General features: G+C 35.3%; 1 long non-coding RNA gene across 1 annotated transcript; it reads left to right on the top strand.

Moving 5' to 3' along the window:
- The first annotated feature begins 2,313 nt into the window (after window positions 1-2,313).
- On the top strand, window positions 2,314-11,138 carry LOC144379216 (uncharacterized). The gene is made up of 2 exons (XR_013441721.1): window positions 2,314-3,742; window positions 9,043-11,138. It is a non-coding gene; the product is annotated as an uncharacterized LOC144379216 (long non-coding RNA).
- Window positions 11,139-12,504: the final 1,366 nt, after the last annotated feature.

Below are 12,504 nucleotides of genomic sequence, written 5' to 3'. Positions count from 1 at the left end.
CCCTTTTATTCCTGTGACTTAATCATTCTACAGCTTGGAAGCCTGTATCTCCCCCTCCCCTTCACCCATTTTGCCCATCCCCCACCTCCCTCTCCTCTGAGGATCATCAGTTTATTCTCTGTATTTATAGGTCTGGTTCTTTTTGTTTTATTCATTTGTTTTTTAGATTCCACATATGCGTGAAGTCGTAAGGTATTTGTCTTGAGAGAAAAAGTTTTAGCAATCATAAAAGGGTCAACTCAGTGGGAAGATACTGGGTACACACCTAATAGCAGAGCTTCAAAATAAAATGAAGCAAAATTTGACAGAATTAAAGGGGAAAAGAGTTGGTGATTCTCCCTCTTTCTGTAGTTGCTATAATCAGACATAAAACCAGTGTAAGTACAAAATAATTGAACCTATCAACCAAATCAACATTTATTAGAACACTAAAGCCAGTGCTATAAATAACACATTTCTTTCAAGTGCATGTTGATTCTTCACCCAGGAAGACCATACACTGTAAATAGATTTCAAAGGACTATGTAAATTGAAATTGTATAGAGTATGTTCTTAATGTGATGATAATGGAATTTAACTAAAAATCAGTAAAAAGATTTACTTTTTTAATCAGCAAAATTCCCAAATGCTGAGAAAATAGGCAGCTTACTTCTAAGTAACCCATTGATCAAAGAAGAAATCAGAATAGAGATTAAATATTTGGAACTGAATAATAAAAATACAACACTTAAAAAATAGTGGGATTCAGTCACAGCAGTGCTTAGGAATGTATAGTTTTCAGTGTATATATTAGAAAAAGAAGCCTTAAATTACACATAAGTAATATAGAATATTTTGGAGATTTTTGCATCTTTGTTAATGTAAGGGTATCGGTCTAACATTTTGAAATGTCCTTGTAATGTCAGGTTATGATATCAAAGTTGTGATCATCTAAAACAAGTTGGGAAATGTTTTTAGCTACTCTCTGAAAAAAATATATATAGTTGGCCCTTGAACAACAACAGCCTTTGAACTGCACATGCCCACTTACACATGGGTTTATTTCAATAATTATATTGGAAAATTTTTTGGAGATTTGCAACACTTTTAAAAACTCAGATAAACCCTGTAGACTAGAAATATAAAAAAAATTAAAAAGGTCTGTCATAAATGCATAAAATATATGTAGGTACTAGTCTATTTTTTCATTTATTACCATAAAATATACACAAATCTATTATGAAAAGTTAAAACTAAAAAAAAAAAAAAAAAAAAAAAAAAAAAAAAAAAAAAAAGTTAAAACTGAGGCACATAGACACAGACTGTATGTGCTGCCATTCCCAGTCAAGAAAAGTAAACATAAAGATGCAGTATGAAACTAACTGCACAAAATTAGTTGTAGGTATTGTACTACTTTAATAATTTTGTAACTGCCTCCTCTTGCTGTTGAGGTGAGCTCACCTAAAACACCACGTGACACTGGTCTTCTCTGCATGAGCAGTTCACGTCTTCAGTAAATTGTATATTGTATTACAAAGTGCTCTCAGAGTTGCCACGTATTTTTGTGTTTAGCGCAATACCATAAACAGTAACACCAGGGGACCCATATGAAGTGCCACTAATGATGTTGGAGGTGCTCCCAAGAAGCAAAGTCATGACATTACAAGGAAAAGTTGAATTGCTTGCTATGTACTGTAGACTGAGATCTGCTGCAGATGCCCACCATTTCAAGATAAACGACTCAAGCTTAGGGACTGTTGTTTTTTTTTGTTTGTTTTTTGTTTTTTTGTTTTTTTTTTTTAATTTTTTTATTGTTATGTTAATCCCCATACATTACATCATTAGTTTTAGATATAGTGTTCCATGATTCATTGTTTGTGCATAACACCCAGTGCTCCATGCAGAACGTGCCCTCCTCAATACCCATCACCAGGCTAACCCATCCTCCCACCCCCCTCCCCTCTAGAACCCTCAGTTTGTTTTTCAGAGTCCATTATCTCTCATGGTTCTTCTGGGACTGTTGTTAGAAAGAAAAGGAAATTCATGAAGTCATGGTTGTGCTACACCAGCTTGTGCAAAACATTTTTTGTGAAATACCTTTTTAGCTTACTGAAAATAAGCATTTATGTGGGTGCAGGATTGCTATAAGAAAGGCATACCTATAGACTAATATCATTTGACGACAAAAGGAAGCAAAAGGAAGGCAAAGGATTTAAAGCTGGAGACTTTAGTGCCAGCAAAGGATGGTTTTAGTTTTAGAAAGGTTTGGCCTTAAGAATTCTAGAGGGGAGGGGGGTGGGGGATGGGTTAGCCTAGTGATGGGTATTAAGGAGGGCACGTTCTGCATGGAGCACTGGGTGTTACACGCAAACAATGAATCATGGAACACTACATCAAAACTAATGATGTATGGTGATTAACACAACATAATAAAATTAAAAAAATATATATCAAGATAAAAGCAGTTTCTACTGACCAAGAGGCAGTAGAGGAGTTCCCAGGAGTCATTGAGAAGATCATTGAGAGAGGATATCTGCCTGAGCAGGTTTTTAGTGTAGACCAATGGCACTATTCTGGGGGGAAAAGTCACAAAGGACATTTATTAGGAAGAGAAGGACCAGGATTTACGGCAGGAAGGGATAGATAGGCTAACTCTACTGTTACGTGCAAATGTGGTTGGATTTCTGATCAGGACTGCCCTTACCTTTAAAGCTCCTAACATCCAAGCATTGAAGGGAAAAGATAAATACCAACTACCAGTCTTTTGGTTGTACAAGAAGGTCTGGACAAATGAGAACCCTTTTTCTGGATTGGTTAATTCATACTTTGCCCCTGAAGTCAGGAAGTACCTTGCCATCAAGGGACTGGGTTTTCAAGTTCTTTTGATACTGGGCAATGCCCCTGGCCTCTCAGAACTCTGCAAGTTTAACACTGAAGGCACTGAAGTGTCTACTTGCCCCCAAACCCAACGTCTCTAATTCAGCCTGTAGATCAGGGAGGTATAGACATTTATGGCTCATTACACATGGCACTCTATGGAAAGGATTGTCAATGCTATGGAAGAGAACCCTGATCGAACATCATAAAGTCTGGAAGGATTACACCATTGAAGATACCATCGTTGTTACCGAAAAAGCTGTGAAAGCCATCAAGCCTGAAATAATGACTTCTTGCTGGAGTAAACTGTTCAGATGTTGTACATGACTTAATGGGATTTATGCCAGCCAATCAAGGAAATTATAAAAGAGATTGTGAATATGGCAAACATGGTAGGGGTTGAAGGGTGTCAAGATAAGGGTGTTGGAGAAATTCAAGAGCTAATAGATCCTGCATCAGAGAAATTATTGAAGACTTGATAGGAATTAACAGTGCCAGACATTGAGGAAAAAGATGCAGACAAAGCAATGCCAGAAAACAAATTGACATTAGACAATTTGCCGGAAGGGTTCTGATTATTCAAGACTAATTTTGCCGCCTTCTGTGACATGGACCCTTTGATGATACAGGCACTGGAACTAAAGCAAATGGGGGAAGAAGGATTGGTACCAAAGAGAAACATTTAGAGAAATGAAATAAGTTAGACATTGTGATGTATACCCATAAAGTCACTCTGAGTGTGCCTGCCTCCCCTGCCTCCCCTTCCCCCTCGTCCCCCTCTGCTTCCCCGAGACAGCAACAGCACCTCCTCTTCCTCCTCCTCAGACGACTCAGCATGAAGAAGAAGATGAAGACATTTATGATGATCCACTTCACTTCGTCAGTAGTAAGTAAGCATGCCACACAGTTAATAAGCTTATCTGTTGTGTCTGTGTCTGTATTCGAGAATATAATAACCTCATGCCAAGAATGGTATTAGGCGTTCTTGAGTCATCATCATCAAGTACGCATTGCGTAGAATGTCATGTGTAAGACTTGTATGGAAGTGGACAGCCTCTCCTTACATAGGCATAAGGTGAGTAATATTTAATATGAAATTAATGTGTTAGTTTTTTTACTGTTCTATAACTGCTTTCAAAGACTTACATTACTGTATAGTATGCCTGTAATCTGAGAAACTGTGTATCAGCCCATCATCACAGGTAAATGGTTTTAATGTAACATTCCCAATACTATGAATATGACTATAATACTCTATGTCATGAAAATTTTATAGTGATTCCTTCATTAGTGCGTAAGCTAGGGTATTGTGAAGCATTTGTATCAATTACACTAGGCGACCATAAAGCAATCATATTGCTGCTTCATTATCAATGCATGAATTGTTATACTTGTAAATATATATGAATTTTTCACAGCGTTTCATTTTTTATATCTAAAGTTAGTAATATGTATAACATTTACAGTGTTGTGTATCATATGAAAGAATATTGATGTAAGTACTGACAAATGATCCCATCTTGTAAACAGATGACAAGTTTACAGTATCCATAAATACTGTATGGTACTGTAAGTGTATTTTTTCTTAATGATGTTCTTGACATTTTCTTTTCTCTTACTTTATTCTAAGAATGTAGTATATAATACAAATAACATACAAAATCTGTATTAATCAACTGTTGACATTATAAGGCTTCTAGTCAACAGTAAGCTATTAGTTTTTGGAGAGTTGAAAGTTACATGCAGATTTTTGACTGTACTAGTAATATTTCTTTCTTGAATATTTAGTAGAAGCACTTCATTAGTGAAGATATGGGGTAGGAAGACTTTTTAACTATGGATTAAATTTAACAGATTTAGGACTATTCAGGTTTCATATTTTATAGTGTTTTATTTTAGCTACTGGCTTGTCATATATGGCTTTTATTGTGTTGAGGTATATTCTCCGTATACGCACTTGCTTGAGAGTTTTTAATCATACATAGATGTTGAATTTTATCACATGCCTTTTCTGCATCTATTGACATAATCATCTGATTTTTAAGCTTCATTTTGTTAATGTGTATCACGTCAATTTGCAGAGGTTGAATCACCCTTGTACCCTTAGGATAAATCCCATTTGATCATGGTGTATGATCCTTTTAATGTACTGTTGAATTCGGTTTGCTAATATTTTTAAGATTTTATTTGTTTATTTGAGAGAGCTCAGGCACAAGCAGAGGGAATGGCAGAGGGAGAGGGAGAAGCAGGCTCCCACTGAGCAGGGAGCCTGACGCTGGGCTCGATCCCAGGACCCTGCGATCATGACCTGAGCTGAAGGCAGACGCTTAACCAACTGAGCCACCCAGGTGCCCTGGTTTGCTAATATTTTATTGAGATTTTTGCATCTATGATCATCAGGAATATTGGCCTGTAATTTTCTGTGGTGTCTTGTCTGTTTTTGATATCAATGTAATGATGGCCTTGTAAAATAAGTTTGGAAGTGTTCCCTCCTCTTCTATTTTTTTGGAAGAGTTCGGAAAGGATAATGTTTCCAAAGGATAATCCTTTGGAAAGGATTATTAATTCTTCTTTGAATATTTGGTAGAATTCACCAGGGAACCCATCTGGTCCTGGACTTGGTGGTGTTGGGTGGTTTTTGATTATTAATTCAATGTCCTTACTAGTATTCAGTCTGTTTTGATTTCGTGATGTCTATTTCTCCATGATTCAGTCTTGGCAGGTTGTATGTTTCTAGGAATTTATCCATTCTAGGTTGTAAAATTTGTTGGTGAATAGTTGTTCATGGTAGTCTCTTATGATCCTTTGCATTTCTGTGGTATCAGTTGTAACATTTTCTCTTTTATTTTGGATTTTTATTTATTTGAGTCTTCTCTTTTTACTTGGTGAGTTTAGCTAAAGAAAGGTTTATCAATTTTGTTTGTCTTTTGAAAGAACCAGCTCGTAGTTTCATTGATTTTGCTCTATTGTCTTTTTAGTCTTTATTTCATTGATTTCCACTCATCTTTATTATTTCCTTCCTTCTACTAACTTTGGGCTTTATTTGTTGTTCTTTTTCTAGTTCCTTAAGGTATAAAGGTAATGTTAGGTTGTTTGAGATTTTTCTTGTTTCTTGATGTAGGCATTTATTGCCATGAAATTCCCTCTTAGAACTGCTTTTGCTGCATCCCATAAGTTCTGGTAGGATTTATTTCCATTTTCATTTGTCTCAGTTATTTTTTGATTTATCTTTTGATTTCTTCTTTGACACATTGTTCATAGCACGTTGTTTAATCTCCACATTTGTGAATTTTCTAGTTTTTTTCTTGCAGTCGATTTCTAGTTTCATACCATTGTCACTGGAAAAGAAGCTTATGATTTCAATCATCTTAAATTTATTAAGCCTTGTGACCTGACATATCTATTCTGGACAAGTTCCATGTACACTGAGATGAATGTGTATTCTTCTGCTTTTGGGTGGAAAGTTTCTGGTATATATCTGTTAAGTCCATCTGGTCTAATGTGTTGTTGAACACTGATGTGTTCCTTATTGATTTTTTTGTCTGGATGATATATCTATTGGTGTAAGTTGGGTATTAAGGTCCCCTTCTACTATTGTATTGCTGCCTATTTCTCCCTTGAGATCTGTTAATATTTGCTTTATATATTTAGGTGCTCCTGTGTTGAGTGCATAAATATTTACGAATGTATATCCTCTTGTTGGATTGACCCCTTTATCAATATGTAATGCCCTTTTTGTCTCTTATTACAGTATTTTTATTGTGTAATATATTATATAATTATTAATATAATATATATTAATTATATCTATGTGTGTATTACATATAGATATATTTAAAGGGTAATATGACCATGTGCAGTTTATCCCATGGGTGCAAGACTAGTTTAATGTTTGAAAATCAGTGCATTAGCAGAAGAAAGCGGAAAAACTATTGTCAGTAGATCAGAAAAAGCTTTTGATAAAATTCAGCCTTTTTTGATAAAAATTCTCAGTAAACTAGATATGATAAAGGGCATTTATTAAAGACTACAGCTAAAATGATACATAATGATAAAATATTTTGCACTTTCTCCCAAGGGCAGGAATAAATCAGTTATATTCTCATTCTAACCATATGCACTCAGTATGGTACTAGAGATCCTAATCAGTTCAATGAGGGAAGAAAAATATTTGAAAGTAAGGAAGTAAAATTGTCTTTATTCACAGATGGCATGACTGTGTACACAAAAAATCCAAAAGAAACTATAAACTACAATAAATTAATTTAGAAGTCATAATAACAATATATAAAAATCAGTTGTATTTCTAAATATTAACAATAAACAAGTTTAAGATGAAATTTTTTTTTTTTAAGATTTTATTTATTCATTTGAGACACAGAGAGAGAGAGAGAGAGCATGAGCAGTGGGAGAGGCAGAAGCAGGCTTCCCGCTGAGCCAGGAGCCCGATGTGGGGCTCGATCCCAGGACCCCAGGATCATGACCTGACCCGAAGGCAGACGCCCAACCATCTGAGCTACCCAGGCACCCCTGAGATGAAATTTTTAAATGACATTTACAATAGCAGCAAAAGAAAAGTAAAATTCCTCAGAAGAAATATAATGAAAGACATGCCAGATTTTTACATTGAAGACTATAAGTATGACTAAAATTAGAGACTTACGTAGAAGGAAAAGTATACCATGCTCCTGGGTTAGAAGACTCAGTGTTGTTCAGATGTCAGTTTCCCCCAACATTGTTAGAAGACAACACTTTCTGGTTCTCTCATGTTTCTGCATACACTGTGAGTGAGGCACTGACTGCCTTTGGGACTATCTTCTCAAAGCTGTTTGATAGTAAACAGCCTTATGAGAGAGACTGCATCCCTCTGGAAGAAAACTGCCCATTATAAAAGATTTGGATTCCCTAAGCTCAGTATCCCTCTCCTATTAAACAAAACAAAAACAAAAAAAGCTCTGTATATGGAGGTATCATCTGGCCCTCTTGACATCACTGTGGGAATTGGGACTTGCACTGCCCACCCCCCCCCCCAAAAAGTGAATATTGAGTCTCAAATCCTTTACTAGCATCCATGAAAATGTGACAGGCTTACTTGTTAGTGTGTACATAGGGTAAGATACTTGTAGAATGCAGCTGAATAATTACACAGAAGGAAAATATGTCACTTTAAAAGCACTTACTAGAAAACAAAAAGGACAGTAAAAAAGAAGAGTTAAACATTTAACTCAATAAACTAGAAAAATAAGGTAATCTCACAGTACACAAAAGGAAGAGGTTAATACAAGCAGAAGTTAAGAAATAGAATGAACGACAAAATTGAAGCTGAATTTGAGAAAAATTAGTAAAATAGACAAACTTCTGGCAAGACTGATGAAGAAAAAGTACAAGTGAACAATACTAAGAATGAAAATGAAAATATAACTACAAATATGGAGATTTAAAAAATCTTAAGTGAATTATTGTTAATATTTTAATTTAAAACAAATGAAATAGTATTCTAAAAAAATTACCAAAATTGACTCTGAAAATCTGGATAAATAGTATTAAAATAACAGAATTGTTAATTAAAAATTTTGCACCATCCATATGCCCAAAAGGCAGCAGGCACAGAGAGTTTTACAAGGGAGTTTGTACCAAGCTTAAAAAACAATCCTTATTTTATGTAAAATAGCCTAGAGGATAGAAAATGGAGAACACTACTTAGTGGATTTTATAAGGCTAGTATACCTGATACCAAAATCTGACAAGAGTGGTAAAAGAAAAGGAAATTACAGGCCAATATTACTTATAAACATACTGGAAAAAATCCTAGATAAATTATTGGCAAGTTCAAATCTAGCATGTATAAAAAATGGTGTGTCATTACCAAAAAAAAAAGATTAAGGAATAAAAGTCTAGTTTAACATCAGAATATTTAGATATTTACCACATTTAACAGAAGAAGGCAAAAATCCATGTGATCATCTCAAATACACAAAAAAAAATTTAGTAAAATTCAACATAGATTTATATTTAATTGTACAGTTGAGTGGCATTCACAGATCTCTGTAACCAGCACCATTTTCTATTTCCAAAATATTTCATCACCCCAAACAGAAACTCTGTACCCATTAAGCAATAACCCTTTTCTCCCTTACCTCCAGCCCTTGGTAGCCTCTAATCAATTTCTTTTTCTTTTTTTTAAAGATTTTTATTTATTTGACAGAGACACAGCGAGAGAGGGAACACAAGCAGGGGGGGAGTTGGAGAGGGAGAAGCAGGCTTCCCACCGAGCAGGGAGCCCGATGCGGAGCTCGATCCCAGGACCCCGGGATCATGACCTGAGCCGAAGGCAGACGCTTAACGACTGAGCCACCCAGGCGCCCCAACCCTCTAATCAATTTCTATCTATGAATTTGTATGTTTTAGATATTTCTTATAAATGGAACCATATAATATCTATGCTTTTGTGTGTAGCTTATTTTACTTCAGCATAATGTTTCAAGATGCATCCATATTGTAACATGTTTCCGAACTTCATACTTTTGTATAGCTGAATAATCCATTGCATAACAGTTGTTTCCACCTTTTGGCTATTGTGAATAATGCTGCTGTGAACACGTATGTACAAGTATCTGAGTCCGTGTTCTCAATCCTTTGGAGACTATAACCTGTGAGTGGAATTTCTGAATCAAATGGTAATTATATATTCACCTTATTGAGGTACCACCAAACTGTTTTCCACAGTGGCAGTACCATTTTACATTCCCACCAGCAGTACATGATGGTTCTTTTTTTTTTTTTTTTATCACCAACATGTGCTATTTTCCATTTTCTCAAAGTGTAGCCATCTTCATAGGTGTAAAATGTCCTCTCATTGTTCGATTTGCTCCTCCCTAATGATGTTGAGTATATTTTTGTGTGCATATTGGCCACTTGAATATCTTCTTTGGAGAAATGTCTACTTAGGTCCGTTGCCCATTTTTTAACTGGGTTGTCTTTTTGTGGTTATGAGTTCTTTATGTATTCTGGATATTAAACCATTAACAGTTAAGACATGCCATTTGCAAAAATTTTCTCCCATTCTGTGGGTTGTCTTTTCATTCTCTTGCTAGTGTCCTTTGATGCAAACAGAAGAATAGGTCTGACTTACCTATTTCTTACTTTTTTGGCTGTGCTTTTGGTGTTATATTTAGGAAAACATTGCCAAATTCAGGGTCATAACATTTGCTCTTACGTTTTCTTCTAGGAATTTTATAGTTTAACTCTTAATTTAGGTTTGATCTATTTTGAGTAAAGTAAGGTTCAAAGTTCATTCTTTTGAATATGGATATTTCAGTTTTCTAGCACCATTTGTTGAAGAGATTGTTCTTTCCCCATTGAATGGTCTTGACACCCCATTCAGAAAACAGTTGACCATAGATGTGAGGGTTTACTACTAAGCTTCCAGTATATTCTATTAGACTATATATCCTTATGCCAGTGGTGCACTGTTTTGATTCTTGTAGCTGTGTAGTAAGTATTAAAATCAAGAACCATAAATCCTCTAACTCTGTTGTTCTTTAAGATTTTTTTTTTTTTTTTAATTCAGGGTCCCTTTAAGTTCCACATGAATGTTGAGTTAGGTCTTTCCATCTCTAAAAAATAAAACCTGTCTGAGTTTTGAAAGCGATTACACTGAAACTACATATATTGGTTTGAGTAGTATTATCTTAACAATGTTAAGCCTTGCAATCATCAACATGAGATGTCTTTCAATTTGTTGGTGTCTTCTTTTCCCTCCCAGCTTTTTTGAGACATAATTGATATATTGTGTAAGTTTAAGATGTGTGAGGTGTTGATCTGTTTACATATTCCTAAGTGATTACCTAGTGGTGTCTTTAACTTTTTTCAGCACTGTTTTCTAGTTTTCAGTGTACAAGTCTTATGCTTCCTTGGTTAATTTAATTCCTACGTATTTTATTCTACTTGATGTTATTAAAAGTGGAATTGTTTTAGTAATTTTCTTTTCGGATCATTCCTTGATAGTATATAGAAATGCAACTGATTTTTCTTTCTACCAATTTTAGCATGATTTTGTGTCCTGCAACTTTGCTGAATTTATCAGTTCTGACTGTGTGTGTGTGTGTGTGTGTGTGTGTGTGTGTGTAGAATACTTAGAGTTTTCTACATATAAGATCATATGAGCAAAGATAATTTTACATCTTCCTTTTCAATCTTGGTACCTTTACTTTCTTTTTCTTACCTATTTGCTCTTGTTAGAACTTCCAGTTCTGAGTTGAATAAAAGTACTTCAAAGCAGGCGTTCCTTGTCTTGTGATCCTTTTTTGCTTCCCTGCTCATGCTCTTATATCCAAATAAATCCAAACAGCTCTCCCCTTGCTCTTTTCCCTGTATTTTTGTGGCACACTTTCTTACCTATTTCAGACAGTTAGGAAGGCTGTTTCCCTGGAGGATTAACTCTGGACTCCATTTTGCACTTAACTTTGTAATCCCATAGTTTTTGTTTTTTTTCCTCCCAGACTTACAGTTTCCTTTTTTTTTTTTAATTGTTTAAATTTATTTTTTGACAGAGAGAGGGAACACAAGCAGGGGGAGTGGGAGAGGGAGAAGCAGACCTCCCACTGAGTGGGGAGCCCGCTTGGGGCTCGATCCCAGTACCCTGGGATCATGACCCGAGCCGAAAGCAGACGCTTAATGACTGAGCCACTCAGGTGCCCCTAGACTTGCAGTTTCCCATCTTATCATCTTGATTTTCAGTGTCTGGTTAAACAATTTTCTTTCTCTAGGACCTGAGGCTGGGAAATTATTTTACTTTTTTCTCTAAAGGGAAAACTAAGTTTGATCACTTAACAAGTGTGCTATGTGTGGAAGATGCAAGAGGAGTAACCTAGTTCAGATACTAAGATACTAGTTCATATACTAAGTGTGCTGAGTGAAATCAATAGCAAGGTTTTTTTAAAACCCCTCATCACTTGTTTTATTAATTTTTGTTTTGTTCCTTTTACTTGTGATGTCAGATTCAAAAAAAAAAAAATCCTCGCCAAGACCTATGCCAAGTGGCTTACCACCTATGTTCTCTTCTAAACATTTTATGGCTTCTGGTCTTATGTTCAAATCTTTAATCCATTTTGAGTTAATTTTTGTGTATGGTGTAAGACAGTGGTCCAGTCTGATTCGTTTGCCTATGGCTGTCAAGTTTTCATAACACCATTTATTATATATTCATTTTTCATCCTTTTAATGACTTGGTTTTATTATTATTTTTTTAATATAAGCTCTATACCCAACATGGGGCTTGAACTCTCACAACCCCAAGATCAAGAGTCACATGCTCTACAATTGAGCCAGCCAGGCACCCCAAATTAAAATTTCAGTCTGATAATAATATAGGTACCCCATAGTGTATCACATTTGAGTACTATTCATATGGATTATCTTTTTTCCATTTTTTGCCTTTTTTTAACATTTGTACTGTTCAACACAACACTGAGTTTTTTTCTTTTATTCCACTATAGTTAACATACAATGTTATATTCATTTCAGGTTTACAATATAGTGACCCAACAATTCCATCCATCACCCAGTGCTCATCGTAGGTGTACTTCTTAATTCCCATCACCTATTTTACCCATCCTGGTAACCATCAGTTCTCTATAGCTAAGAGTC

Source organism: Halichoerus grypus, chromosome 10, assembly GCF_964656455.1.
Source record: "Halichoerus grypus chromosome 10, mHalGry1.hap1.1, whole genome shotgun sequence".
Lineage (NCBI taxonomy): Eukaryota > Metazoa > Chordata > Mammalia > Carnivora > Phocidae > Halichoerus > Halichoerus grypus.
The sequence above is the reverse complement of the archived record's forward strand: the minus strand, read 5'-3'. Positions and strand labels throughout refer to the sequence as shown.